Here is a 26,985-nt window from a genome sequence, read left to right as displayed (position 1 = left end):
ATAGACACAAGTAATTGAAACTACATTCTATGGTTGAATTATCGAAATCGAACATGCCCCTTTTTATTAAGTCTGGTAATCTAAGAATTAGGGAACAGACACCCTAATTGACGCGAACTCTAAAGATAGATCTATTGGGCCCAACAAGCCCCATCCAAAGTACCGGATACTTTAGTACTTCGAAATTTATATCATGTCTGAAGGAGGATCCCGGAATGATGGGAATATTCTTATATGTATATTGTGAATGTCGGTTACCAGGTGTTCAATCCATATGAATGATATTTTTGTCTCTATGCATGGGACGTATGTTTATGAGAAATGGAAATATGAAATCTTGTGGTTTATTAAAATGATGAAATGAATATTTATGTTAAACTAATGAACTCACCAACCTTTTGGTTGACACTTGAAAGCATGTTTATTCTCAGGTACGAAAGAAATCTTCCGCTGTGAATTTGCTCATTTTCGAAACATTACTTGGAGTCATTCATGACATATTTCAAAAGACGTTGCATTCGAGTCGTCGAGTTCATCAAGATTATTATTAAGTCAATTATAGTTTGATATATTATGAAATGGTATGCATGTCGTCAACTTTCGTTGTAAAGAAAGATTGTCTTTTAAAATCAAATGCAATGTTTGTAAAATGTATCATATAGAGGTCAAGTACCTAGCGATGTAACCAACTGTTGTGAATCATTTATAATCGATATGGACTTCGTCCGGATGGATTAGGACGGGTCTTGACATAAATGAGGTCATGAATCGTAACGATGCAATGTGGATTCTACTTGGTGATTTCAACGAAGTAAGATTTTGCACCGAAAGGAAAAACACCGATTTCATCCAAAGTAGAGCCAACATGTTTAACGACTTCATAAAATCGAACGAATTAATCGACGTACCTCTTGGAGGTAGACTCTACACACGAATTAGCGATAATGGTTTAAAGTTTAGTAAGATAGACAGATTTCTTATATCAGAAAATTGCTTATCGCAATGGCCGAACCTCAACGCCATGATTCTCAACAAAAAGCACTCGGATCACTGCCCGATGGTCTTAAAAGAAGACAACATTGACTTTGGGCCAAAACCGATAAAAGTTTTTGATGAATGGCTAAGACAAAAAGAAGCACTTGAAATTGTCAAAAAAGCATGGAAAATCGGTGTTATTAGTAATAAACCAGATTGCATTTTGCGTGACAAGATGAAAAATGTAAAACGGGAATTACGCAAGTGCTTCTCCATATCCCATTGTAAGTTAAACGTCGAAATTGAAGAACTCGAAAAAGCAATTAATGAGTGGGAAATCAAAGCATAAACATCGGTCCCGGATGAAGACTCACGTCTTAAATGGGTAAAAGATCGTGAAACCCTTATGCAAAAAGAAAAGTCTCGAAGTGAAATGTAAAACAAAAATCAAGATTCAAGTGGGCTCTAGAGGGGGACGAGAATAGCAGTTTCTTTCACTCCATGATACGTAGACGACAACACAAAAACAACATCCACGGTATCAACATTGCAGGCATCTGGACAACATCCCCACATTCTATCAAAATTGAAGCTCGAGAACACTTTAAAAACCTCTTTGACAAACCAAACTATATAAGATATAAACTCACTAAATGGAACGGGAATCGATTGGAAAATGATGATGCCGAAAGGCTAGAGGCTAGATTCTCGGAACAAGAAATCCTTAACGCTGTAAAAAGTTGTGGGAAAAACAAAGCTCCGGGCCCGGACGGTTTCAACATTTTATTCTACATCATGTTCTGGGACATCATAAAAACGGATTTAATTGATGCTTTGAATTGATTCTGGGAAATCGGGAACATCTCCAATGGTTACAACGCCTCCTTCATCACCCTCGTACCCAAGGTAAACGACCCTCTAAACTTTTCTCATTTTCGACCTATTAGCCTAATTGGAAGTTACTATAAAATTCTCACAAAACTACTAGCAAATCGAATTCGCAAAATTATCCCTAGACTAATAGGAAAAGAACAATGTGCGTTCATAAGTGATAGAAACATCCTTGATGGTGTTCTCATCGCTCGTGAAACTGTCGAGGACTTAAAAGCCAACAATAAAAAAAGTTTCATTTTTAAAGTAGACTTTGAAAAAGCCTTGATTGCATTGATTGGGATTTTCTTACCGATATTATGAAATTCATGGGTTTTGGACAAAAATGGGTAAAATGGATTTTTGTATGTCTAAACTCGACCTCCATATCCGTTCTAGTTAACGGATCCCCTACCGACCAATTTTTTCCTAAGAGAGGCGTTAGACAAGGTGACCCTCTATCCCCGTTCCTTTTCATTATTGCAAGCGAGGGACTAAATTACCTTCTTAATGTAGCCCTAAAGGAAAAATTTAACAAAAGGGGTAGAGGTAGGAAAAGATAAAGTGATCGTATTCCATCTACAATACGCGGATGACACGATTATTTTTGGTAAATGGAACAAGATGGAAGCAAAAAATGTTTTAAAAATCCTCAAATGTTTCGAGGAACTCTCGGGCCTCAAAATAAATCTTAACAAGAGTTGTGTGTATGGTATTAGTGTTTCAAAAAGCGAATTAAGTATGTTAGCGTCTTGGTTCGGTTGTACGGAGGGTTCTTTTCCCTTTCTATACCTCGGATTACCGATTGGAACAAACCCCAAACTTCACCAAAATTGGCAACCAATAATTGATAAATTTAGCAAACGTCTTGCACAATGGAAAGCCAACACTATTTCATTCGGTGGTAGACTTACTTTGATCAAATCGGTCTTAAGTAGCTTACCTCTATATTTTTTCTCCATCTTCAAAGCTCCGGTAAGTGTTATTAAGGATCTTGAAAGCATAAGATGCAATTTCTTTTGGGGCGGGTCGTCGGAAAATAGGAAAATGGCTTGGGTAAAGTGGAGTCGAATTCTACTTCCATATGATTCGAGCGAGTTAAACATGGTTTCTCTCAAATATAAAAATATTGCCCTTCTCATAAAATGGTGGCGAAAATTTTTAAATAACAAAAATGATTTTTGGGTTCGGATTATAAAAAGCATTTATGGTGAAAATGGTGGTTTAAATTGTATCTTCTCATTACCGGATAACTCCTTAAAAAAGTTCTCCGGACGAACTTAGTTTAATATTATCCATGTTGAACACACCCTAAACAATTTAGGGTGTGACATTGCTAATGCGTTTTATAAAGTGATAGGTAAAGGTTGTGAGACTTCGTTCTGGAACGAGAAATGGTGCAATAACATCTCCTTGAAAGAATCATTCCCAAGACTCTTTCGCCTGGAAACGAAGAAAAATGCTACGGTTGCCGAGCGTGCCCCTTTCTTGAAATCAGCTGCTTCTGACCCTCCAAACCAGCCTGTTACGGATGCTTCCCAGCTTGAAGACAGAATCTCCCTCGTGAATGTTAATCGCGACTCAGCTACTGAATGTCCACAAGTATCCGTATGTAATTACCCTTCAATCCCTTATTGTTGGGCCTGGGCTTCTGAACCGAGGTGGAGAGCTGACACTGAACTCGTTAAACTTATCGAAGCCCTTAACACCTATGTTACTTCAGGTAAATTGAAAGACGAATGGCAGTGGCTTTATGCAAATAACAAATGCTACACCTCCAAATCTCTCATTGACTTATTATGTAATCTTGAAACCTCAAATGGTCCCTCTTTCGCCCCAACCGAATTGAACAAATTGTTACCTCAAAAGATTGGTATCTTCATCTGGCGAGCTTCACAAAATAAGCTCCCAGTAAGGACCGAACTCGATGCACGTGGTATTGACCTACACTCTACTAGATGCCCGGTGTGTGATGACGGCATTGAGACCCTTGATCACATTCTTCTAAACTGCTCATTTGCAAAAGACATATGGGAAAGAATCCGAAAATGGTGGCATCTAAACCAACTCAACTCTTCAAACATCTCGGATTTGGTAATACCACAAAACTCTCACCTCAAAACGCATACAGTTGCAACTATATGGCAAGCTGTTATTTGGGTAGCGTGTTACTCTATTTGGAAAAACAGAAACGACTTGACTTTCGGGAAGCCAAAAATGTGTTCTCCTAAAATCATTGCCGATATCCAATCTAAAAATTTCGAGTGGGTATCTTGCCGGCAGAGCAAGCTGAAGCTTGAATGGCAAAGCTGGCTTCACAATCCCATGGTTTTCGATGTAAACCCTAGAGATAAGGAAGGCATCGGCTAATGGTCCCAGGTTTTTTGCCCTTGGCTTTTTCTTCTTTACTGTTGTAGGGTTAAAGTGAGTAGTCTTGATTTGCTTTATCACTACGTTGATAGCACTGTACATCGTGACTGCTCTGCTTGCTTTCCAAGTATCATCCTTACTTTGGCTTTAGAAGGAATGCCTTGGGTATTTTCCCGGTGAACCACACCTCCCCTTCCTAATGCTAGAGATATACTCATTGTAATTTATTGTTTAGTTGCTCTCATGTTTGTAATAGGCACACCTATTCTGTTGTAAATTTTTGATGTAATTCCCCCTTTTATTAATAAAGTTGATCTTTCAAAAAAAATAAAAGAATAGTTATGTTGTATTATGTATAACTAATGTTTTATATTTGGATTATATATCTGGAGGCTACACCAATATATCATTTTATTTTTGTAAGCCACCCATAAATAAAACGATTTTTAGGCCACTTAAAATTTTATATTGTTCCATATACACCAAAATTGCCTTAATAACATCGGAAATATGTAAAAGAAAACACAAATTCTCTTGTATATAAAAGAAATCAAAACAACATAACGAACGTTTGTTGATAAAAACATATGTAGTTGTGTCATTTTAGTATTTTTTTTTTCCAATGTTTTTTTAGTCAAATCAAAATAAGAAATCGAGTGGCATATAAAATCATTTTAAAATATGAGTAACAAGAATGACAACCAACATATATAACATGAAATATGCTATATTAAATCACTAAGATACAATAAACTACACGTACACCATATTCATACAATGCAAATATTAGTCGGCTAGACATATTTTGTTACTTAATCAAACTAATTACAAAAGTCATTATGCATAATCCCGCGAAGTCGCGGGTTATAAACTAATAATAATAATAATAAACCCTTTAGCTGCAAGGGGAACCGGGTAGGGGTGTGCACCATTTGATTTCAAACCGAATAAATCGAATATCGAATTGAATTGAAACAAAAAAAAACCAAACCGAATTTTTTAAACGGTTTTCAGATCGATCGAAATCAAAATCGAATTCGTAATTTGGTTTTCGATTTTGAAACTTTTAAATTTAGTTAACCGAAAACCGAATTAAAAACCGAATTCAAATGAATAACATATTGAAACATATTTTTATTTATATATTTATATTATATTTGATGTATTATTATATTTTTATTAAGCAATAAACATGTTATATACCCTGTAAAATTAAATTAATCCCACAACCGTTATTCCCAATTTATATGTAACTTTATGCTGGTTAGGATTTTCGTTTCGGTTTTGCTTATGGCTTTGATATTTAAATTTGGTTTCAGTTTGATTTTCGGTTTAGTTTTCGGTTTTGATTTTATAAGTTTCAAAACCGAAAAAATCGAACCGAAAAATCAAAAACTGAACCGATGAACACCCCTGAAACTGGGTAAATAAAGTCGCCATCAAAATGAATGGTAGTTCGTTGGGCATGTCTTTTGCTCCAAAAAGTGCTGATTCAAATCCAGTTCCTGACAAGTACAAAGTCTTTGATCAAAGAATATCTCGGGTCCCCGCTGATAATAATAATAATAATAATAATAATAATAATAATAATAATAATAATAATAATAATAATAATAATAATAATAATTAATAATTAATAATAGTAAATTATTAATAATGAGATGAGATGGATTATCGATGTTGGAATAACGAGGCTAGAAAAGTGATTTGTTCTCGTGATGTTAACTTTGATGAGGATTCCGTGTATGGCAAACCAGAAACGGGGAATTCTAAACCGAATTATGTTATTTTGATGATGTTTCTATTGATGATCTTGCAGGTTCTAGTGGGAGTTCGGGTAATAATGAATTTTTGAATAATGGTGAGGTGTCACAAAGTACTAATGATGAAGATGGTTCGAAAAGCGGTGATAGTTTCGAACATAGTAGGAGCTCTAGTGATGAGGAGGATGCTAATGGAACCGGTTCAACCATACTGGTTGCTCATACACTTAAACGCTCTACTGGAGTGCCCAAACCTAATCCTAGGTATTCTTCATCAACAAAATACTTGCTCTATACCAAGAATGGTGAACCCGAGAGTTACTTTGAGGCAAGATAATAGAAAGAATCCATACAATGGAAGCTTTCCATGAAAGAAGAGATGTGGTCACTTGAGAAGAATAAAACTTGGTCACTAGTGAAATTACTTCATGATAAAAGGGCGTTGCAAAACAAATGGGTGTATCGGATCAAGAATGAGTTGGATGGCAAGAAAAGGTACAAGGCTCGGTTGTTGGTCAAAGGCTTTCAACAAAAGGAAGAAGTTGATTACAACGAGATATTTTCACCGGTAGTTAAAATGACTACTATTCGGTTAGTACTTTCTATAGTTGCATCCAATGACTTACATCTTGAGCAATTATATGTGAAGACCGCATTCTTACATAGAGATCTTCATGAAAAGATCTATATGAAGCAACCCAAGGGCTTTGAGGTAAAGGGTAAAGAGAAGTGGGGTTTTAAGCTAAAGAAATGTTTGTATGGATTGAAGCAAGCACCTCGGCAATGGTACTTGATATTTGATGAGTTTATGAAGAAGATTAATTTCTTAAGATGTGAAGCCAATCATTGTTGTTACTTAAAGAAATTTAAGTCTTCTTAAATCATCTTGTTATTGTATGTTGATGATATGTTTCTTGCGGGTTCTAACATGTCCGAAATCAACAAGTTGAAGAGATTACTTTTCCATGAGTTTGATATGAAAGACCTTGATGGTGCTAGGCAAATACGTGGGATGAGTATTGTGCGTGATCGTGTGAAGGTACTCTATATTTGTCTCAAACCAAATATATTGAGAAAATAGTAGAGAGGTTCGACATGGAGAGTTCAAAGGCTCGTTTTATGCCTTTGGGTAGCTCAATTAGGTTATCAAAAAGTCAATCACAAAAATGGAAGAAGACAAGGCGGAGATGGAGAAGGTTCTGTATGCATCGGCCGTGGGTAGTGTTATGTATGTCATGGTTTGTACGAGATTGGATATTTCCCATTCAGTGGGAGTTGTAAGCCGTTATATGTCTAAACAGTGGAAAGAGCATTAGGAAGCAGTCAGATTGTTGCTTCATTACTTGAAAGTTACTTCTACTATGAGATTGTGTTTCACTAAAAGCAATATCATACTTAGAGGTTATGCGGATGCTAATTCAGGTGGATGTGATGATTCGGGGAAAAGCACTACGGGTTATGTTTTCACATTAGGGAAGACGACGATTAGTTGGATGTCTTGACTATAAAGAAGTGTTGCTTTATCAATAACCGAAGCCGAATACATGGCTATTGCGGAAGCTACTAAAGAGCTTGTGTGGTTGAAGGACTTCTTGGGTGAGTTGGGTAAAATACAAGACTAATGCGTCTTGTATTGTGATAATTAAAGTGTGGTTCATCTTGGGAAGTATTCGGTGTACGAAATACATCTAGTTGAGGTATCATTTTATTCGACAACATATAAAAGATGGTACTTTAATCTTGCAGAAAGTCCTTGGTTCGAAGAATCCCGCAGATATGCTTACTAAGGTGGTGACGATGAACAAGTTGAGGTTTTGCTTTGCCTCAACCGGTCTTTTCATGAATTAAAGAGAGAAGATGACCTACTAGAGAGATAGAGAGATGGTGGTTCGAGTCTAACAAGAAGTGTTGAAGACCGTGTGTGTCCCAAATGGCTTTTTGGAGGTATGTGTGGAGGTTTGACAATCTTGTTTAGTGTTGGGTTGATGAAGATTGAGTTTTGTTAAAGTCTCCTTCAAGTGGGAGATTGTTGGAGTGAAGTAGCTTGAACAAAAACTGAGAAACACAAGACTCGGGACCGCGAGCTTGCAAGTCGCGATCGCGAGGTCTGTAGAGGAAGAAGCTCGCGAAGTGGAAAGCTGGATTTGCGGCTGGAGAATTTGCTCAGGGCATATCTCGTGATCGCGAGAATACATGCTTAGTGAGCCTCACGATCGCGAAACAGGGTTTGATGGGCCAAAGTTTCCAAAATCGAGTTTTCTTGGCCCCTAAGTTGTTTTCTTGTTATGTTATGTCTATATAAACACCTTAATGTAACACATACCATGTATCACGAATTCTATCAATAAAATCTCTCTAGTTTGGTCTGTGGATTAAAGTAATCAATCCTAAGATTACATATAACCACAGAATGGGGCTGTTTTGACGAACTTGATTAACGAGGTTGGTGTTATCTCACATTCTAGTGATTCTGGTACTTGGAAATGGGTTCTGGGCGATGATTCTGTTTTTTCAGTAAGCGTGACTAGGCAATCTATGGATGACAAGATGCTACCGTCAAACTTAATCCCGACAAAATGGGTCAAGTTTATTCCTAAAAAGATTAACGTCTTTTTGTGGCATTTGGCTCTAGATAGATTACCGACTCGGGTGAATCTAGCTAGTTGAGGGGTGGATATTTTGTGCCTTCATTGCCCGTTATGTTCAGTGGTTTCGGAGGATGTGGACCACATATTCTTTGGATGCGATTTGGCTTCGAACTTATGGATTTTATGTAGGATGTGGATCAATGCTAACATTCCTATCTTCTCTAATTGGACGAATTCTTGGCTTGGTTCGAAGATTGGCGGGAAAGAGAAGAGTCTAAGAAGAAAGTGTACTCGATAGTGGCGGCATGCTTTGGTTCATTTGGCGGTTCAGAAATAGTGTGGTGTTCCCTGGAGAAGACTTGAAGAAACCTTTGTTATTTGATTGTATTCGTAGTATTTCTTTTATTTGGTGTATTACTAAAGGCAAATGTAATTTAAATTGGAACGATTGGCTTATTAAGCCGGTGTAACCGTTGAGTTTGATGTCCCCTATAGCGAATTCCTAGAGGGTGTCGTGTTGTTTTAATAAAATTGTTGATGTTCTAAAAAAAAAAAATATCGCGTTTATATTTTCTTTGTTATTGGCTTCGTTTGTCTTTGTAGATGAGTGATTTTTCTGAATATCACACTTATTGTTAGGTCCTAAACCCTAATAAATAGTACCTAATAAGTTATAAGTTATATAAGTTACACCATAACGAAGATATATAAAGTAAAGAGTTAGACCATTAATATTAAATCAATAATTATTACACATAAATAGGTTAGTTAGGACATATTAATGTAGAAATAAATAATAATTCCAACACTATGTAGATAAAAAGTGAATGAATTGTTTTGTGGACGTATTGCGGTATTCAAAGGTAAATAAAAGTACGTAGTAATTAATTATTTTTTCTTACTAGTGGGCAATGCCCGTGCATTGCACGTCTTGCCTCAAATTTTAATGTTTTAAAATTTATGTATCGAACCGTTAGTGTCAGGGCAAGAGTTGGGAACAATCATTGTTTCCGATAAAAATTAAAATGCACAACTTATGATTTGTCTAATTAGATTAGATTTCTTTTTTCGTGTACAAAATGTTGATTAATATTGTTTGCATATTGGTATAAAGAAATTTCAAAAGAAATATGTTCATGTGCAACGTCCTTATGGCCTAATAGATCTCAGACACTAACTGAATTTGCAATTGCTCCAGCAATTCATAATTCGTAACATAGAGGAAACACTATAAAACTTAATACAATATATTTGCAATTGTAATTGTAATTTGTAATACATACAATATATAATATATATATATATATATATATATATATATATATATATATATATATATATATATATATATATATATATATATATATATATAAAGAAGTATCACCTTTAAAATTTAGTAATTTACTATTAGATCTCATCAATGTCTCTTTTGTCACTTTACATGTGACAACTTACCAGCTACATAGATAATTGGAGTAGAGGTAAAAAAAAAAAAACTTTAAAAATATAAACATGAACTATTATGAATTACAACACTTATATCATCGAAAATTCGCATAATTAAAAAATAAACATTTATTTTTATCAAGTTACAGCACAAATTCATAATCGTATCGTATTGTATATAATAATGGAAATGAATTTGAACATGGAAGCCGTCCCACAAAAATAATTACCTTGACATGCCACATCTTGCGTCTGCCCTATCTCCTTTGTAGTCATCGAACGGCGTCATCCACTATTGTGGAAGAGCGTCTATCGTGACGTATTTCCTACAGTTTTTAAAATTCAAATAACCATTAGGTAGTGAGATTTCGGTTAATTTGAAAGTAAAGATCAACATGAGATTGATAGAAGATTAGTATGAGAATGAGCTATTAAACTAAACTACAATTAATAATATGTACCACCAATGTATAGTTTGATTCTCAACCTTTTATTCATAAATTGACGAACAAATAATTACAGTATATGTTTATCAAACAAACATTATTATTTTTTTTTTTTGAAAGGCAACATATTTTATTACTCAAAGAAACGTCACAATACAAAACATATGAGCTGTAATTGGAGCTCACTGTATCCCAAAATGTATATACATTAAATTGACACAGAATAGTTAAATGAAGATGTCAAGTTGACAACTTGTTTTATGAGCTTCGCGACATTTTGCTTATTGTAGAAAGACCCGAGGGTTGTGAATCCAATTATGCCAATCGATCGTCTTGTCCTTGCTTCTCTTCGCGACCCAGTCAAAGCTTTTCACTTGGATTTCATTGAGGGCAACCGGCAAATTCCAAGTTTTATTCGAAAAAACCTTTTGATTTCGGTTCTTCCAAACATTTTGCTTATCAAACAAACATTATTTCTCATTCCCATCTTAAGTTTTAAAACAAATGAAGGTTTTTTGTCCCAGTTTTATAGCAAATAATGTGAAAATGGTTTGTTTCAATTACATAATTTTATGAGGGACTCTTGGCATTGCTAGATTTAAATGACAACTAAATTTATTTAGACGTAACTCCCATCATTAATTGTGAAGCTAAGTTTTAATGTTCAAAATCATCATCGATTAGTATACTACTTAGTATTATATGAATTATATGAATGGTAAGGGACTATTTAAACGTCTACAATCTAGTGAACTTCCATCTTCTAATTATGTTTTATAATTTAAATTAAATGTTTAAAATTGACTCAATTGTAAATTTACCCTAGGTTCACCTTACTGAAGTTTTTATTAACCATTCTTTACTCTTACTATTAACCATTCTTTACTCTTACTATTTTACTATTATTTAATGTGTTGTAGTTAAAATTTATATTTATAAATACATCTAGGACTAATTGTAGATTATATATACTTTTTTAGCATTAAATACATATGATTTGATTAAATTATTATTATTATTATTATTATTGTTATTATTATTATTATTATTGCTTTTTACTATTTTACCTTTATATCATCACCATTTTTACTATTTATCATTAGTTAAGTGTGGTTAAAAAGCATAAATACCCTCTACGACTCAATTTTAGAGGTATTTATCTATTATCTATATCTATATAAAGAGTATAATTTTAATTATTTAACCATATAGAATACAAATAAATAAATAAATATAAATAGAAATACATAAATTATCTCTTATATAGATATAAATATAAATAGATAGAGATAAATTATCTCTATGTGTTTAAATCATTTTTATTATTTTTACCATTATTTATAATTACATGAGGTAAACCATATTTATGACTTTAAGAATCAATTTTTATATATAAGATAGATATAAATAAATAAATATAAATAGATAGACATAATAGATATAAATATAAATAGATAGGCATAAATTATTTCTATGTGTTTAAATCATTTTTATTGTTTTTACCATTATTTATAGTAAGCCATATTTATGACTCTAGGAGTCAAGTTATATATATATATATATATATATATATATATATATATATATATATATATATATATATATATGTATATATATATATATATATATATATATGTATATATATATATATATATGTATATATATATATAGAGATTTAATCAAGAGGGAAACACTTTTTAAGGGAAAGTGGGGGAAAGTAATTTTTTTCGTTTTTTGAAAAAACTTTGTTCACGAATATTATAGATTAGATGAAAATATGAACATTTAAAAAAGACACTTTGTGATGAATGTTATTATTTTGGCGTAAAAACGCTCGAAGAAAAAAAATAAAAACAATCAATGCATTGAATGTTTTGCTGCTGAGTTTTTTTTTAAGGGGTTAGAAATTAAGGGGTTATAAATTAGGGTTTAGCTATTAGGGTTTAGAAATTAGGGTTTTAGGTTTAGAAATTAGGGTTTAGGGTTTAGAGTTTAGGGTTTAGATTGAATATTTTAACACGAACGGTTTAGAGTTTCGGGTTTAGGGTTTAGGGTTTAGGGTTGAGGGTTTACGGAGTAAACCCGAAAACCCTAAACCCTAAACTCTAAATCGGGCTAAATTCGAAAAAAACACTCCACACAAGATGAAAACAAAACGATGCAAATAAACTCAGCAGCAAAACATTCAATGCATTGAATGTTTTAATTTTTTTATTTGAGCGTTTTTCCGCCAAAATAATGACATTCATCACAAAGTGTCTTTTTTAAATGTTCATATTTTCATCTAATCTATAATGTTCGTGAACAAAGTTTTTTCAAAACCGAAAAAAAAATAATTTGCTTCCCCTTCCCCTAAAAAAGTGCTTCCCTCTTAATTATGACCACATATATATATATATATATATATATATATATATATATATATATATATATATATATATATATATATATATATATTATATATATATATATATATATATATATTTATCTATTTATTTATCTATTTATTTATCTATAAAGAGTATAATTTTAATTATTTAACCATATTTAATGATTCCATTTACTCTTTTACCATTATTAAATATATATTTTGTAGTAAGTTTTTTTTTTTTTTTACATTTTTACCATTAATAAATTTAAAGAAAGATAAAAGTCTATTTATTACACCATACTTAAGTTTTAAGAACTCAACCCAAAACCCAAAACTCAAAACCCTAAACTCTAAATCGGGTTAAATTCGAAAAAAACACTCCACACCAGATGAAAACAAAACGATGCAAATAAATTCAGCAGCAAAACATTCAATGCATATGTTTTAATTTTTTTATTCGATTGTTTTCCCGCCAAAATAATGACATTCATCACAAAGTGCCTTTTTTAAATGTTCATATTTTCATCTAATCTATAATGTTCGTGAACAAAGTTTTTTCAAAACCGAAAAAATAAAAAAAAATAATTGGCTTCCCCCTTCCCCTAAAAAAGTGTTTCCCTCTTGATTATGACTCTATATATATATATATATATATATATATATATATATATATATATATATATATATATATATATATATATATATATATATATATATATATATATATATATATATATTTATTTATTTATCTATAAACAGTATAATTTTAATTATTTAACAATATTTAATGATTCCATTTACTCTTTTACCATTATTAAATATATATTTTGTGGTAAGTTTTTTTTTAACTTTTTTACCATTAATAAATTTAAAGAAAGATAAAAGTTTATTTATTACACCATACTTAAGTTTTAAGAACTCAATTACTATAGATATATAGATAGATATAGATATAGATGTTTTATATTAAACGTGTATATTATCGTTGGGGAAAATTTTAATTTTTTTGTTCTAACGGCTACAAACTGACACGTCACCACCCATCTAATGACTCGTCCTAATCCAACTGGACGAATACATTACCTTTGGTTACATCGCGAGGTACTTGACCTCTATATGATACATTTTACAAACATTGCATTTGTTTTTAAAAGACAAACTTTCATTACATCGAAAGTTGACGGCATGCATACTATTTCATAATATATCCAACTATAATTGACTTAATAATAATCTTGATGAACTCAACGACTCGAATGCAACGTCTTTTGAAATATGTCATGAATGACTCCAAGTAATATCTCTAAAATGAGCAAATGCACAGCGGAAGATTTCTTTCATACCTGAGAATAAACATGCTTTAAAGTGTCAACCAAAAAGTTGGTGAGTTCATTAGTTTATCATAATCATTTCCATAATTTTAATAGACCACAAGATTTCATTTGTTCAATAATCATACACTTGCAAGTGTTTAAAATTCATTCATATGGATTGAACACCTGGTAACCGACATTAACAAAATGCATCTAGAATATCCCCAAATATATAAACATCAAAGTACTAAAGCAGTTCAAATTCTCTGACTGCGACTTGTCAAGGCCCATAGATCTATCTTTAGGATTCGCGTCAATTGGTGGCAATTATAATAAACACCAATTCTTAGGTTACCAAGTTCAACAAGGGCGATATCCGGTAAAACAATTCAACCATAGAATGTAGTTTCAGTTACTTGTGTCTATTTCGTAAAACAGTTATAAAAACGCATGTATTCTCAGTCCCAAAAATATATATTGCAAAAGCATTTAAGAAGGGAGCAAATGAAACTCACAATAATGTATTTTGTAGCAAAAATACATATGATGACATTGAACAATGCAGGGTTAACCTCGGATTCACGAACCTATATCATTTATATATATATATATATATATATATATATATATATATATATATATATATATATATATATATATATATATTAACACATATATTTGTAATCGAACAAAGTTGTATATATATTTATTATAATATGTTATTAAATTGTGACTTATTGTTATGGATATATAATGTATTAAAATTAATATTTATACTTATATATGTGTTTATATTATTACTTATAATATCTTAAAATATATTTATACACTATATGTAATTTAGTTATTATTATAGTTAATAACATTTCATATAAAAATATAGTATGTAATATACCTTTTATATATAAATCTCTTTTGTTTGTAAAATTAATAATTGTAATAATAATACTAAGATAAAGATAATAATACTTAAAATTAGATATAATAATGATATTGATAATAATAATTTTGATAATAATATTAGTCATGTTATTTGTAGTAATGATAATAATGATAATAATAATATATTAAAAATAATGATACTTATAATAATGATAATACTAGTAAAAAAAATAATGATAATGATAATAATGATACTAATAATAATAATAATAATAATAATAATAATAATAATAATAATAATAATAATAATAATAATAGTAATAATAATAATAATAATAATAATAATAATAATAATAATAATAATAATAATAATAATAATAATAATAATATTAAAAATGATAATAAAAATAATAATAATAATAATAATAATAATAATAATTATTATTATTATTATTATTATTATTATTATTATTATTATTATTATTATTATAATAATAATAATAACAAAAGACTACCTCAAGGAAACATGCCCAAAAAAAAAAAATAGCAGCCTATGCCCAGATTCGATCCTCTGACCACTCGTTCACCCACAACATTCCCTTATCCACTCGTCTGATTCTATTTATCTGTTTTAAACTCAACCTAAATATATATAACTCGTTTTATATTCTTTTTCCTTATCTTCTGTAACGACCCGGATTTTTCCGATCGTTTTATACTTATGAGATTAATATTTACATAAAATAAACCTTACCAACATGATAAGCAATCCAAACTGTTGAGACTTATGTTTTTGAAAAGAGTTTCACACAACGTTTGACCGTCCAATTTGACCGATGATATCACGAACTATATAACACACGATAATTATACGATTATGTATATGTACATATCTATACATATTTAACATGATTTAAGGATGGTTTAACATTTCATTGTGAACTAACAACAATGAGTTATAAGTATACTTTGAGACCACTAACTTAAGTTTTCAAAACGATAACTATATGTAACGTTCTTTGACATATATATTTACAATCTATATTGTGTTGGTGATCTATGTCACCAATATGATTTAAGTGTAATGGGATTAATTTGTAACCAAAATAATCTTGATAAATATCGAACAAGTTTGGGGAAGTGTGGAGTGCACACTTGTTTGAACTTATCTTGATTATGACGGGGGTTCGGGGGCAGCGCCCCCGATAAGCGGGGTCCAAGGGGTGGCAACCCCTGGCGGGGTCCAAGGGGCAGAGCCCCTGGCTGGGGTCGAGCTGGGCTAACATTGGTTTATTAAAAATGTCTTAAAATTTTATTTTGGCCCGGTTTGACCCAAAAATAAAAGCCCAGTTTTGAGCCTCTTTTACAGTTATAAACCCGTCCATATTTGAATTCTCGTTCCGATTCCTCAAAATTTCTACAACTATATCTAGGGTATATGTAACCGTATCATACCCAGCTTCTATACGTATTTACTATTGGTATATACCAACAATAAACTTCAATGATCAGCCACTAGACATGATGTTACATGTGGGAACCAGCCATTTAACCTCATGTGTGACTTTTGTGCAAGAAAACAAACTAAATCTCCTATATATCCATCCCATAATCATGCTATTTTGCACACACACACATACAATTTCATTTCCAATTTTCTTTCAAGTTAATTCACTCCCTAATCTCTCTTCATTTACCTACTCAAGAACGTATCAATATAGTCATCCGATTTCAAGGAGATTACTTCCAATCTTTCAATCCCACTCCACCACTCTTTTGATTCCAAGATTTTTCTTACCTTTTCCAGTAGCTTTGTCCTAGTAACTTGAGGTAGTAATCTTATTCATAACCTTATTCGATTCATATTTATATAGCTATCTTATTTTGTGTTGTAAAATTTTAACAACAAGAACATAGTTTGAGTGATTTCAAACTTGTTCGCAAACTAAATAGATCCTTCTAATTTGATTTAAAAAAAAAACACTTCAAGACCTGTAATATATCATATTATGACAAAATCGGATTAATCATATCTTGGCTAATTAACATAATATTTAATATATATTTACTTATGATTTGATTTTATATATTTCAGGACCACCCGTAAACAACACGAGAAGATTAATCATAAGACCTCATGATTGTACGCAACACGTCATTTGACAACACGGTACTTTATGTACGCAACACGTCACTTGACAACATGGTACCATGGGTCGAGATTAATTCTGATCAATACGAATACGATGGGGTCTTTATTTATTTTATTTAAGCAACTAATTGTGGACCACTAACATCGGACTGCTAACTACGGACTAAGAAAATATTAAAAGTATATATATATATATATATATATATATATATATATATATATATATATATATATATATATATATATATATATATATGTAACGATTACTTAAAAAGAAAATATGTTGATATATTATATATATGGTTAGGTTCGTGATATCTATCGGAGACCAAGTCGAGTTAAATACCTTCAAGACAAAGGTGAGTATATAGTCCCATTTTTAAACTCTAAATATTTTGGGATGAGAATACATGCATTTTATGATTTACGTTATGGACACAAGTGATTAAAAATATATATTCTACGTTGAGTTGTACCACTGGCATACTTCCCTGTAACTTGGTAACTATTATTTACATGAGGTATTGTAAACGCGAATCCTGTTAATAGATCTATCGGGCCTGACAACCCCAACCGGACTGGATGACCAGTATTCAACGGTTGCACAGTACTTCGTTTCGGTGACTACACTTGGTACGGTGTAGTAAGATTTCATAATAAAGGGAATATGCGACGTTGATTAAATGTTAAGTATGGTTATCAAGTGCTCAATAACTTAGAATATTTTTATTAAAACGTTTATATATGAAATCTTGTGGTCTATATTTATGACGCTGCCGGCATTAAACCTATATCTCACCAACTTTATGTTGACGTTTTAAGCATGTTTATTCTCAGGTGATAACTAAAAGCTTCCGCTGCAACATGTTGAATTTAAGCAAGATCTTGAGTATGCATATTTGTGTCAAAAATAAAACTGCATATCGGAGGATTTGTAATGTAAAATATGTTGGAGGTCGTATTGTTATTATCACATGTAAAGTTTGTAAGTCTAAGATTATCGCTAAACGATAATCATTATTAAGTTGTTTAAACCTTGTATTTGTAATAAAAGCTATGGTTTGTATTGTAAAAACGAATGCAGTTTTTGAAAAATGTCGCATATAGAGGTCAATACCTCACGATGAAATCATATGTTATTGTATTCGTCCTTATGGTTAAGGTCGGGTTATGACATCTTCTTCTTCTTCTTCACCAATTAACTCGACCAAAGGTGAAATCAACTAATTAACTAATTTATTTTGGTTCCTCAATTGAAACAGAAGTTATCAGTATTGGTGCAAGGAATTAATTAAAACAGAAAAGAACTTTTGAGCAGCAGCAGACTTCGAAGAAACATATCAGAGCTAAAAATGCGTTTTAAAAAATCTAGACACTTTTAGGTTAAACTTACAACATGAAATAGGTTGAAAAATTCTTTTAGAAACTACCTGTGCCCTTAATTGAACCTAAACCATTTTATAAATTTCGAATTTGAAAAATTAAAATTCTGTTGACTTTTGAATTCGAGTTTTGACTCTTCAAATTCGAATTCGTTGAGGCGAATAGATACCTGAGAATTTGAGGAAACAATCACGACATAATCTAAGACACTTATGCATTTCTACTTCTTGTCAATTCTTTTTAAATCAATTTAAAGGCTAAATGGGTTTTAAGAAAAAAAAAAAGAAAAAAAACGAAGGCTGTGGTTGTTTTATGTAAATTTCCAGCTGAGTTCAATTTGTGGTAGATGATATCTGTATACTGTAATCGAATAATTTGTACTGAAATAATAATTGATCCAATTAATTGTGGGGTTGTTGATTGTGGACAGAATTCACGGTTCAGAGAAGAAAAACGAGAGGAAGAAGAAAATAAAAAAAAATATCTCCTCTATTACGCGTAAGATTCTGCTTTTACATATATATTATTTTTTTATATTAATAATTATATTAATAATAACAATATTAATATTATTATTCATAATAGTAAAAATACTAGCAAAATAATGATAATAATATTTATTAAAATAGAATCATAATATTAAGACTAATGATGAAAGTAATAATGATAAATTTTAAATAAGATTTATAATTTTTAGTAATAATAATAATCATAATAATTTTTCTACTAATTATTATAATAATGACATTAACAATGATATTAGTAATTTTAGTAATTATAACACCTTAATCCTATCAAATTTCATATCTAAATATCTTATATGGTAATATTAATAGTACTGACATTAATATTAACATTAGTATTAATATTAATAACAGTGAAGTAATAATAATATTAATATACAATAATATTTTTAACTTGTAATCACACACCATATATATATATATATATATATATATATATATATATATATATATATATATATATATATATATAATATTTTGTATGATATCACTCATTTGAATATTTAATATTTATACCTTGTACATATATTACAATATACATATAATAATATTTATGTATAGAATTTATAAACATTTATTTTCAAATTACCATATCTATAATTATGTTTTATTTATCTAATTTTATTACATAAATAAGTATATTAATTATATATATCAAAACACATAAACTCAAAGTATACATTTAATACTTTGTTAACGTTGATAATTATGTTCAAATTGTTTACCTTTTTTAGTATACTCTCTATAATTAACTAACAGTTTAAAATAACAATTTTTAATTATCTTAAGTTATCTTTCATTATAACTAAATCACATAATAGGTTAATTTAATACATATAATTATTTACATATATAATTATTTATATATACATTTCTATTTACAATTAATGGTTCGTGAATCATCAGAAATAGTCAAAGGTTAATTGAATATATGAACATAGTTTCAAAATTTTTGAAACTCAACATTATAGACATTGCTTATCGTGTCGACAACATATAAAGATTAAGTTTAAATTTGGTCAGAAATTCCGGGTCGTCACAGTACCTACCCGTTAAAGAAATTTCGTCCCGAAATTTGATTGGGATGGTCATGGTTGACAATAAGTATGTTTTCATGACACATACAAGCTGAAAATTAGATTTTTATCATCATCGAGTGATATAGACAAAATAATTTGATTTTGTGAAGAGTACGAGTGAAGTTATCACAAAAGTGTGAAATGAATAAACGTAGATTCGTCATATCTTTTGACGTAGATAGGATTGATTTTCGGAGTTCAAGGGATTTAGAGAAAATCTTCGTTTTAAGATTTGATTCTTCGGTATTTAAAGAAATTAGGGTCTTCTTTGATTAATTATGATAATCTGTCTTGATTGCTCTGTCAGATATTTCACTATAAATCCACTCCCTTTGTTTCCTTTATATCTTGGAGTTCCATCCTTTTGTCTTCTCTTCCCAACTTTAAGTCAGACAAATAATGGTCCAGAATTCGTAGGTATGACGTTTCGAATGAACATGACTAATATTCTAAGAGAGAGATTGTAATAGCATGATCTTGATTGGTTAAGTTACCAAAATTCAAGAGAAAAGATAGAAACTATCAAGAAATTATGTTCTTGATATGTTTATATATTAGATAGAATGTAAGAGTCGTGTAACATGGCACATGATGACGGTATGATCAGTGAATCATCACGTTCCATTAGAAACTCAGCATGACTTACTGTAATATAATCACGTTGATCAAGTGTCATTATATTATACTAACTCATGCTTCAGTTCCCAACACTACTTCAAAAGCATTCTTATTTTAAACTCGAAGGTTTACAGAATATAGGAACTAAAACAGTTTCCTTTTATGATATATCACAGATAGCGCGGAGAGATAATTAATATTGGACGAGAATATTTATGAAGGTATCTTCAGAAATATTGAGGATATTAATAATGAAAGATACGATAATATCTTAACATTTTTTAATCAAATTGTGATGAAGAAATTCATTCACGATGATTTAGAACGATTAAGGAGCAAAGTATTCGCTAAAGATTTCATCAGAAACAGAATCATCAGTATTCTTTAAATACAAGTTTAGTCCTTGTGACTTGTTCAGAGTCTCCTTTCATGGTTTGCTCAATCTGTTTTTCAGTTTCAAATTTTTCTGAGCTTTGCCAACGTACTATTCTTTATCATCAAACTTCTGATGGTTAAAGTCGTTTACATTTTTTGCTGCTTCATTCAGCTTTTTCAACATTACGAGAATTGATTCACAGACTGGGTGCTTTTCAGAATTTCAGAATGGAAGATCGTAATTCTAATTGTTATAGGTATACATATAACTGTTGATGTAGAAACGTTACGAGATTCAAAATGCTGATTACCGATTCTTGGTAATTGGTATGGCAATTCTCGTTACAAGGTGCGGATGGGTACATGATAAGGTTTCGATAAAGATAATGATTTTTCGGAAAGTCAAAGATCAATGAAGTTGCTGGTAAGTTTACTGCTAATGTGGTGAGATATAAACGGTTCTCCGGTAACGATGATGAAGGGGTAATCTTTATAATAAGATTTTAATAAGGCTAATCCGAGTGAAAGGTCGAAATTGATTTGCTGGAGCTGTGACAAAATTGGCTAATTGGAGAGGGATTGTATAGTTATTTTCGGTAATAACAATGCCAAAAGAGTTAGCACAGATACATGTTAAACGTTTACTCAGGTTCCAAATGTTTTCAGGTGCATAACTATATGCATCAATCTTTTCTTCCGTAGGTGAAGTGCGATTGGTTCATCCTCTCGATTGAGGTGTTTTCAAGAATCATGAAAGGTTTGAACTAAGATAGTAATCGTCAAAATACAAATGAGGTTTAAGATGAAATCAAGTGGCAAATTTGAAGAAATGTTTAGTTTCATATGTTATAATTAATATTTTAATTTATTTTAATTGTCCAATGTTGGTAGTCCACAGTTGGTAGTCCACAGTCAGCAATTCAATATTTCATATATAGTTTAATATATAATAATCAAATTAATTAATACGTGTCGTGACCCATTATATACATGTCTCGGACTCGATCACAACTCAAAGTATATATATTATTATAGAATCAACCTCAACCCTGTATAGCTAACTCAAGCATTACTACATATAGAATATCTATAGTTATTCCAAATAATATATATATAGATGCGTCGATATAATATGTCAAAACCTTGTGTACGTATCCCGATATTTAAAGTGCGTAAAATAAATAACAGAATGTAAATGACAATAAATAAAATTGCGAGAATTAAATTGCGATAAAATAAATTGCGATAATTAAATGTACAATAAGGAATTAACAGTTAGCTAGGATTTTGTTAGCGTGGATTCTTAACAAATTTTCTCATATTTAATATGTTTGTTTCTAACAAATTTTATTTTGTCAAATGTTTTCTTCATTATGCCACTTGTTGAATTCTAATAAGTCAAAATCCAAATATGAAATTGAATGAAAATGGTTATTCTGTGGTGAACGGATTCGTATATCTGTGGATGTAAGTAGGATAGTAAATGACTGTTGAATCAAATTAGAATAATGTACAGTGTAACTTATTAATGTGAAATCTAAATATTCCTCGGGTATTACCTACCCGTTAAAATATTTTTACCATTAACAGTTTGTACAAAAGACTTTTTAATTACAATCTTTATGAAAAACATATATGCATATATATTTTCTTCAGATGTAATCATGGATTTAATGAGTCAATATAATATTAAACTCATCTGATTTACTGTTAGAACTAGAATACATTATCTCTAAGACTTTAGAGATTACATAATCGCCATGAAGAACGAAGATAATCGATGTAAAGTAGATAGAATGATAGGTAGAATGAAGATTATGCTCGCGGTACAGATGGTGATGTCGAGGCTGGTGATGTGGATGTTGCTGTCGGTGATACAAGTGTTGTTGGTGCTGAGGTTGGTGATGATGTTGGTGTAATAAGTATAGCTTGTAAATCACGCACCATTCTTGTCAGGGTTTCTATCCTACCCTCTATCATTTCTATCCACCCACTCATCTGATTCGATAGATCTTGATTATCAATTCGAAGTTCCCTAACTTCTTCTAATATTCCCCTTCGATTTGTATTCGGAAGTAGAGGTTGAATATTTTCTGAGATTGCAGTAATGCAACCTTCGAGGGGGAATATTTTAGCAAGAAGGGTGAAAACAGTGTTGCGTATAGGTTCACCGGTGAGTACATCGTTTTCTCCGATGTAAGGAGGTAAGTTTGGTTCACGATAGGGCTCGCCTTCTTCATTCCTCCATCGAGTGAGTAAGTCTCGGACTCACCCTCATTTCCTCCAGAAAGAGAAATAGCTAAACGGTGGAGATTGTGACACACCCCCAAATATGGCCTGGGGTATTTGTGACTAATTATATCAAATCACAATTGTATAAACGAGAACGACTCTATATGAGACGTTTTATTGAGTTTTGCAGCGGAAGATAAATAGATTACATTGTATTTAATGAACAATACATTAAATGTATTTAATTGATATGATATGGAATGCATGACTCCAAGCATGGCAATCAATCAACATCAAAGCAGCAGATATACAGCGGAAGCAATATTTAAGTACCTGAGAATAAACATGCTTAAAAAGTCAACACTAGGTTGAGTGAGTTCATAGGTTTGACATAAATAATGATTTCAGTAATAGTGTTAGATCACAAGATTTTTTGTTCATAAGCTTGGTCTCGCAGGGACCAATTAGTAGATCTCGCAGATCCAAAAGTTTTTCATAAGCTTGGTCTTGCAGGGACCAATTAGTAGATCACGCAGATCCAAAAGTTATTCATAAGCTTGGTCTCGCAGGGACCAATTAGTAGATCACGTAGATCCAAAAGTTGTTCATAAGCTTGGTCTCACATGGACCAATTAGTAGATCAAGTAGATCCAAAAGTTATTCATAAGCTTGGTCTCACATGGACCAATTAGTAGATCACGTAGATCCAAAAGTTGTTCATAAGCTTGGTCTCGCATGGACCAATTAGTAGATCACGTAGATCCAAAAGTTGTTCGTAAGCTTGCCCCAAAGACAAGTTGTGTTTATACTTGTCGGTTAGGGATTTAGTCGGACATAGCCGGGTATAGCATAGTTTAAAGTTGGTACTTGTGTCTAGCGTGTAAAACAGTTATAAAAGTTGTGCATGTATTCTTAGCCCAAAAATGTAAAGAGTAAAAGGGATCTATAAACTCATGAAAAATCAGTTTTAGTATTTGTATTCATTTCATAAAAATAGTTATAAAAGTAGCGCATGTATTCTCAGCCCAAAAATATAGATAAAAAGGAAACTATGAAACCTCACTAAACAGTTTAAAAAAAGGGGACTATGAAAACTCACCTTAAATAGCAGTTGAAGTATTCCTTGAAAGGAATGAAATGAATGGAAATAAGTGACCGGGATCTCAACCTAGAGATAGAATGTACGATCAGATGTTGTCTAATAGACATAAGTATGGTAACTATACCAATGATAATGGTTTTCTGAAAGAAATTCCATTTTCGAAAAGGTTATTATCTATGGAATTTTTCCACTTTTAGTAACTTTCCAATTATAGAAAGTTCGGGTTATAATCTTTAACAAGACGTTGTACGACAATCTCAAATCTTGTTGCTATCATACAAGTCACTTGAATGATCAGTTGTTACCGGTTGGCCCAGGATCTCTTGACCAAAATCTATGTTTGGCATTCGAGATCCACAAGCGTCCCATAATGGTACTAAGGATCACCCTAGGCCTTAAGTAGCGTTGAGGTTCATATATAGTGCACGTTATCTTGATTATAACCTTGGTGATAATAACGATAGTAATAATAATTGAAAATGGAAACATCACTCACGTATCAATATTGTGACTCAATATTGCAGGTAAAAGTACGCAGATGCAACGGACATTACAAATGCTAGGTTGACCTCACGAACAATACCCATAACCTCCATAGCTATAACCCATACTTTCCTTAGCTCTATCCCGCTCATAAAACCCGTTTTGAAATGACCCGCTCATGACTTCGTCGTAGTATTTTATGTATAAATAATAATATGTTATAATTCAGTAGGCTTATAATTACCTTTAGTGGTTTGATTCTTGATTAAGAAAACTCATAATGAAGTATAAGAACAAAGATGATAATGGAGAGAAAGAAAGAAACACTTTGTAAGTGTAAGAAATGGTGCAAGTTTAATGCTTGCATTCATGAGTATTTATAGCCTAAAATTTCAATATAAAAATACATACTTTATGTACCAAAATTGACTATATGTATACTAGTTTATAATTTTATTTTTAGTCAACATAAGGATGTACTAGTTTATACTTTCCTTTTTTTTAATTTTTATTTATTTTTAGTCAACATAAGGATGTATTTGTTTAGGATTCTTTTTAATCTCATTATTATTATTATTATTATTATTATTATTATTATTATTATTATTATTATTATTATTATTATTATTATTATTATTATTATTATTATTATTATTATTATTATTATTATTATTATTATTATTATTATTATTATTATTATTATATTTACTACATGATAAGTATTATTTTCTTTTTACTAATTCATTACATTGAAATATATATATATATATATATATATATATATATATATATATATATATATATGTATATATATATATATATATATATATATATATATATATATACATATATATATTCATTTCAAAATATATATTTGAAATATTTATTTAATATTTAGTTTTTCAAAATCAATTATATTTTAAAGTTTATTTTAAAATCGTTTAAATAATAGAAATTATTATAACACGTAATATATATATATATACATAAAATTGTTCGTGAATCATCGGAATCATATAAAAGTTAGGTTTAAATTTAGTCAAAAATTTTCGGGTTGTCATAGTACCTACCCGTTAAAAGAAATTTCGTCCCGAAATTTAGTTGTTGCCATCAATCGGCGTTGTTTGTAAACAGGTGAGGATATTTCCGTTTTATTTGGTCTTCACGTTCCCAGGTATGCTCGGGGCCTTTCGTGAATTCTAAAGGATAGAATATTTTTCTGTTTCAAGCATTTAAATCATACGAACCATAATTTCTATAGATTCTTCTATGAAGTGCATTTTATCATTAATGCGGAGGTTATCTAAAGGATTAGCAAGAGTGTCATTTGACCGGGTTATCCTCAAAAGAGATGATGGTGCTATACAAGCATTTCAGTAAACTGAACACATGAAATGTGTTATGAATAGTATTGAGCTCATTTAAAACCTTGAACGTTTATGCCACAATATTGGGGCAGATAAGACACAGAGGAGTTCGTGAAAATCACAGTCATTAAATTTGATAGAGATCGTCATTGTTTACAACAAGAATATTGTAATGATGAATATGAGTTGAAAAATAGAGTTTTATCACCTTTGAATAATATAGATAAAATAATTCAATTACTCGAAGAGTACGAGTGAAGCTATCACAAAAGAGTGAAATGAGGTAATAAAGTTTTGTCTTAACTTTTGACGTAGTCATAGTTGACTTCCGGAATTTAAGGGATTTAAAGAAATCTTCGTAAATCTTTATAAGATTTGATTCTATGGTAATTACGAAAATTGGGATTTTTTTTGATTAAATGCGGTAAATTTTTTTCGATTGTTGTGCCAAGAATTTCGCTATAAATTAACTTTTTCCGTTCCATTATCTTTACCACTTCTATACTTTCTTCCTCAATTCAAAATTCAAAAAGATTAAGGAAATGCTTAATCCAGTTCTGATCCTTGTTATTATATTGACCATATATACAGTCATTCTTCTTTTTCATTTACCACCAGAGGAATTTGTTTTCTTCTACTATTCCCT

Source organism: Rutidosis leptorrhynchoides, chromosome 5, assembly GCF_046630445.1.
Source record: "Rutidosis leptorrhynchoides isolate AG116_Rl617_1_P2 chromosome 5, CSIRO_AGI_Rlap_v1, whole genome shotgun sequence".
Taxonomy (NCBI): Eukaryota; Viridiplantae; Streptophyta; class Magnoliopsida; order Asterales; family Asteraceae; genus Rutidosis; species Rutidosis leptorrhynchoides.
This window is presented reverse-complemented; position numbering follows the sequence as displayed.